We start from the raw sequence: 6,045 nt of genomic DNA on the forward strand, positions 1-6,045 counted from the left end.
AGCCTTATTTAGCCACAGGTCCCCTTGACATGCCCGGCAAAATGACTGCCCTGTAACCGGGGTGTAAGGTCTTATCCCTCTCGTTCGTAAACAGGAGAGCCTCTTTGTGCCTGTGGCTGAGTGACCCCCCCTCTAAGAAGGGTCGAGGTCTCGGTGGATTTCAGCTCTTTAGGACCGCGCCTTTAACATGCCCTGTGCCACTGACCTCTCCCTGTAAGAAGGGTGCGGGTCTCCCCTTTCGAGCTTGTCTTGGGCCGCTGGCACTTGCTGGGCAAAGAGACCACCCTCTACTGAGGGAACGGAGGTCTCTCCTCTTCAGCGCTCTTGGCTCTGGCCCATTGAAATGTCCCTGGCTTAAGGACCACCCTGTAAGGAGGGTTTGGGTCTCCTTCGCCATGCTTAGTTAGCCACAGGTCACTTTGACACGCCGGGCAAAAGGACTGCCCTGTAACCAGGGTGTAAGGTCTTATCCCTCTCCTTCGTAAACTAGGAGAGCCTCTTTGTGCCTGTGGCTGAGTGACCCCCCTTTAAGAAGGGTTGAGGTTCTCGTTCTGTTAGTCGCAGTAAATTCCCCTAGAATGATTTCTGTTTGGCTTTTTTGGGCTTTGACGTGAAATCTGGTTTGTGACCCATGTATTTCTTCTCCGGGTCACATGTAACCTGGTGTGGCGAAGGGGCGGCTGTAAGGGGATGGTGGAGGCCGTGGAAAATTCGACCCTTCTTTCCCAGAGAGCCAAGAAATCGTCCCCAAATCCATATGTCACAAAGTCTGGAACTGAACAGGTGAGGAAGGGGGCTCCTTTCAGAGCCTCACTTCCAGGCGATCCTTCCTCATTTCCTCTTGCCCTGCCCAATTTACACTGCCCAGTCAACCTCAGCTTTGAGCCCTTGTTTTATTCGGCACAAGAAAGACATTGCTGGACGGATTAGTGTGAATCGTATAGAGTCGGAGAGCTCTGCAAGTTGTGTCCGAATTCCAGGCCTTTTGTTTCTTTGGTGATAGACCGAGGCTATTCCTAGGGCTATGTTTGAAGTGAGGGATGTGGCTGTCCTTTCGGAAATGTGGTGATGCTCAGCTGGTGTAGGTACGTGGAGTGGTATTCAGAGCTTGCACGTGGGTGCACCTAACCCTATTAACAGGACTGTGTCCAAGTAAGGGGTGTCCTTTTTGGTCAAGGTTAGGGGGCACAAAGTTGAAATTTTCTTGGTGGGGGAGAAAGGTAAGTCGGGAAGGGTGTTGCCGAGGGATGGAGGATTTAATGGTAATGGGAGACTCAGCGGGATTCCTCCCTCACCTGTTCATTTCCAGATGTTTTCACATTGGGGACTTCCCCCGACCCCGTGCTTCTTTAAAGGAGGAATATGTTTCTAAAGAAAGGGTGACCGCCCTGTACTCAGGGATCAGGTCTGTTTCCCTTTTCTCCTCTCTGCATTGGCCCTCTGAATGCCAAAGTCACTTGCTGGGCAAAGAGACCCCCCTCTACCGAGGGAATGGAGGTCTCTCCTTGTCCGCCCGCTTGGCTACGGCCCTCTGTGATGCCCCTGGCTTAAGGACCACCCTGTAAGGAGGGTTTGGGTCTCCTTCGCCATGCTTATGTAGCCACAGGTCACTTTGACACGCCGGGCAAAAGGACTGCCCTGTAACCAGGCTGCAAGGTCTTATCCCTCTCATTCTTAAACTAGGAGAGCCTTTCTTCTTGCCTGTGGCTGAGTGACCCCCCCTCTAAGAAGGGTCGAGGTCTCTCTGGCTCTCTATTATTTAGGACCCAGGCTTTACAATGCCCTGTGCCATTGTCCTCTCCCTGTAAGGAGGGTGCAGGTCTCCTCTTTCGAGCTTGTCTTGGGCCGCTGGCACTTGCTGGGCAAAGAGACCACCCTCTACTGAGGGAATGGAGGTCTCTCCTCTTCAGCGCTCTTAGGCTCTGCCCATTGAAATGTCCCTGGCTTAAGGACCACCCTGTAAGGAGGGTTTGGGTCTCCCTCGCCATGCTTAGTTAGCCACAGGTCACTTTGACACGCCGGGCAAAAGGACTGCCCTGTAACCAGGCTGCAAGGTGTTATCCCTCTCATTCTTAAACTAGGAGAGCCTTTCTTCTTGCCTGTGGCTGAGTGACCCCCCCTCTAAGAAGGGTCGAGGTCTCTCTGGCTCTCTATTCTTTAGGACCCAGGCTTTACAATGCCCTGTGCCATTGACCTCTCCCTGTAAGGAGGGTGCAGGTCTCCTCTTTCGAGCTTGTCTTGGGCCGCTGGCACTTGCTGGGCAAAGAGACCACCCTCTACTGAGGGAATGGAGGTCTCTCCTCTTCAGCGCTCTTAGGCTCTGGCCCATTGAAATGTCCCTGGCTTAAGGACCACCCTGTAAGGAGGGCTTGGGTCTCCCTCGCCATGCTTAGTTAGCCACAGGTCACTTTGACACGCCAGGCAAAAGGACTGCCCTGTAACCAGGGTGTAAGGTCTTATCCCTCTCCTTCGTAAACTAGGAGAGCCTCTTTGTGCCTGTGGCTGAGTGACCCCCCTTTAAGAAGGGTTGAGGTTCTCGTTCTGCTGGTCACAGTAAATTGCACTCGAATGATTTCTACTTGGCTTTTCTGGGTTCTGAAGTGAAATCTGGTTTGTGTCCTATGTATTTCCTGTCCGGGTCACATGTAACCTGGTGTGGCGAAGGGGCGGCTGTAAGGGGATGGTGGAGGCCGTGAAAAATTCAACCCTTTCTTCAAAAAAGCCAAGAAATCACCAAAGTCCAAAGTGAGCTCCCTCTAACTAGGGTGCAGGTCTTTCCCCAGATTACACTCCCCTGTGAAAGGTAGTTCTAGAAATCAGCCTCTTGAGAGAGTTAAGGGTTTGCCCTTGTAGCTGTCCTGTGCCCGTGGCCTCCTCACGCTCTCAGCCAAGTCAAAGCCCAGCGTATTCTGCATCCAGCCGGCCCTGAGTTCTGCTGCAAGCTCTCCTGCCTTCTGCTACGGATTGCTGCCGAAACCTAGGAATTGGGGTAATTTCAAGGAGGGGCGAGGACCTTGTCCATTTAATTTGAATTGACCTTGGAATCGTGGTCTCCACTCAGCCCGCACCTATCCCGCTTCACCTCTCTCTCTTTCCCTCTCTTTCTAGCAACTCAAAGGACAAAAGGAAGACGACGACAGAAGCCCCAAAGAAACTGCAGGAAAAGAGAAGAGAAGAAAAGGCCAGTCAAAAACCACGCACACATTGCACACATGGCTCTGCATGGAAAGAGCGCTCAGCATTTACTCTTGTTCACATCGACTTAATCCACTCTTTCTCTGTTGAGGAACTCAAAATGTAAATTGAAGAAGACTATTGGAAATACAGAAACTTCCGCATGGTCTTTATCCTATTCGGTTCTTAATTTCTCTCTAATGTGATAACCATCCTCAACTTCTATAATCTTCATTTGAATTTCAGAGTCCTGAGGACATTGCGGAATGGGGTCTTATGTGTATCATGTGGCTTGCCATTTGCCTGTGTGCATATGTGGTCTTTTCCTACAACTTACTTTGGAGTTGTGAGCTTGATTCTGGTTTTTCATAGAGACAATGTAGTTGATTTAATATCTTTTATGTGAACCATCTTTCTATGTGTTTTTCGTTTATTTTTCCCTTAGTCTTTTGGAAAGCAGGGTATTATATGTCCCTATAGTTTTGTTCCTCTCTTTATCTTGTGTGTATTTAATACGCCACAAATTGTAACTAACTGTAGCTATCAAATACAGAACAGTATAATGAAGTTGTTAATTTATTTGAGGGAGGCTGATTTTAATTAAATTTAAAAAGGAAAGAAATAAATAGCAGTGTCACACAGTGGCTAACTGCTTTAAATGAAGTGGGTCCAGTACCTCTGTTCCAGCACCGGTGCGTCTCATATTGACTCGATTGAGAGAGTGGGGTGGCACTTGAAGCTAATAAATGAGTGAAAGACTGCTGTGAGAAAGGGGAGCGTCCCTGGAAGAAGATGGGAGGTCAGTTGGGGAAGGACAGCTATAGGAGTGCTATGAGTCCTAGAACAAGGGCCACGCTCTGGGGAAGCAGCTCTGGGGCCTGTGTTCATGAAGAACTGAAAAGGAGAGCCAGAGCAGGGAGGCTGACAAGGGGTAGGGGTATGTCAGCACTGCAGTACAAAACCCATAGCTGGCCTAGGTCGCTGACTCAGGCTTCATGGTTTGGGCTCTAGGGTTATAAAATTGCAATGCAGTGTTTGGGCTCAGGGCTGGAGCCCAGTTTCTGACATCCCACAAGTGGGGAGTTCCAAAACTGAGGCTGCAGCCTGAATGTCTACACTGCAATTTTATAACCCCACAGCTTGAGCCTGACTCAGCGGACCTGGGCCAGCGGGAGTCTATTATTGCAGGGGAGCTGTACCCTAGGACACCAGCAGAGGGACTATCCTGATGGCCTTTTCAGGCCAAGGCTTGAAAGCCAGGAAGAAGCTGCAGAACGACTTTGACTGTGGTGTATTTTCTGACAAAAGAACAGGTGGGACCCAAAAGAAAGCCTTGGTGCGGCAGAATATGTCAGAGCTGGGATATGAGGTGTGTTGTTCAACTGTGGTTTGGCACTCTCATGGACTACATGCATTGTGTGTGGGATAAACTGTGTTTGGGGCTTCCAAGGACTATGTGTGTAATGCGGAATAATAAACTAGCCCTAGGAAGGGGTAATAGTGGACACAAGAGACTGTCTGGTGGAATCTTTAAGGAGCCTGAGAGGGGAAGCTGAGGCAGTTACCCTGACATTGTTGTGCCCAGCTGCAAGGAGGCACTCAGAGGGGATGGGGAATTGTGGCAAGCCCTACAAAAATATCATGTTAAACATTTCAGTCACAACAATACCTGTCTTCCACTATACAGCAATGGTGCTATTCCTGCATAGAACACCCTGGTCTACATCCTCCGGTCCTTACTTCAGCAAAACTCCTGTTGACTCCAAAGAGACTGTGCCTAGAGTTCAGTGTAACCACAAAACATGACACAATTCTACTGTGCAGTACAAATGAGTGCTAGATTGGTGGGGAACTAGTTGTCTGATCATCTCATGGTATAGTTCATGGTTCTCAGCCAGGGATACATGTACCCTGTGGGGTACGGAGAGGTCTTCCAGGGGTTACATCAGCTCATCTAGATATTTGCCTAGTTTTACAACAGGCTACATAAAAAGCAGTCGCGAAGTCATTACAAATTAAAATTTCACAGACAATGACTTGTTTACACTGCTCTATATACTATACTGAAATGTAAGTACAATATTTATATTCCAATTGATTTATAATTATACGTGAAAATAGATCTAAAGCTTTAATTCTAGCAGTAATATTCCCATTGGGCCACATCACATGTGACAAACACCTGCACTCCCGTAATGTGTCCAGGTCAGCAGTGCCCTCTGATGGTTACTGTCCCTGCCGGATACCCTAGGCGGTGCAATAATATCACCAACTGGCTGCAGAACTGAGGGCAGCAAGTCCGAGAAGAACAAACAGGGTTCTGGGTCAAGTGTTGCACTGGGGGCGATGGGCAAATCAATGCTGCTTTTTGCTGGTGCTGGATTAATGCACAGATGCAGCGGGGCCCAGCCCTTCAAAATCAATTATTTAAACAAAAAGCTGAAAACCAGGCCCCGATTCATCCTTGGCCTGCCCACGGGGTACGCCTGCCCACGGGGTACCCCCCCCCAGCAGGGGCGGGTGGGTGTGAAATGCGACCTGGCTACCTTGGAAGGTGCGAATGAGAACACGAGGTAACACGGGCCCCACGGTTCTGGACGAGGAACGTCTCTTACAGCACCGCTTTCGTGTAAACTAACGTCGGAAACTGCCCGGCCCCTCGGCCCGAGCACTCAGCCCGGCGAGCCTCGCCCGGCCCCCCCGGATTTCCTGAGCGAGGCCGAAGCCTGGCTCGCAGCCCCTGCAGGGCAATTCAAGGGAAGGGCCGTTCCGCCGCCCCCCGGAGCCTTTCATTTCCAGCGGGGCCCGCCGCGGCAGGGAGGCTCGTTCCCGGCGGGGAGGCGGCTCCGTGCACGCGCTGCCTGGGAGCTC

Source organism: Eretmochelys imbricata, chromosome 22 (genome assembly GCF_965152235.1).
Source record: "Eretmochelys imbricata isolate rEreImb1 chromosome 22, rEreImb1.hap1, whole genome shotgun sequence".
In the NCBI taxonomy this organism is placed as follows: domain Eukaryota; kingdom Metazoa; phylum Chordata; order Testudines; family Cheloniidae; genus Eretmochelys; species Eretmochelys imbricata.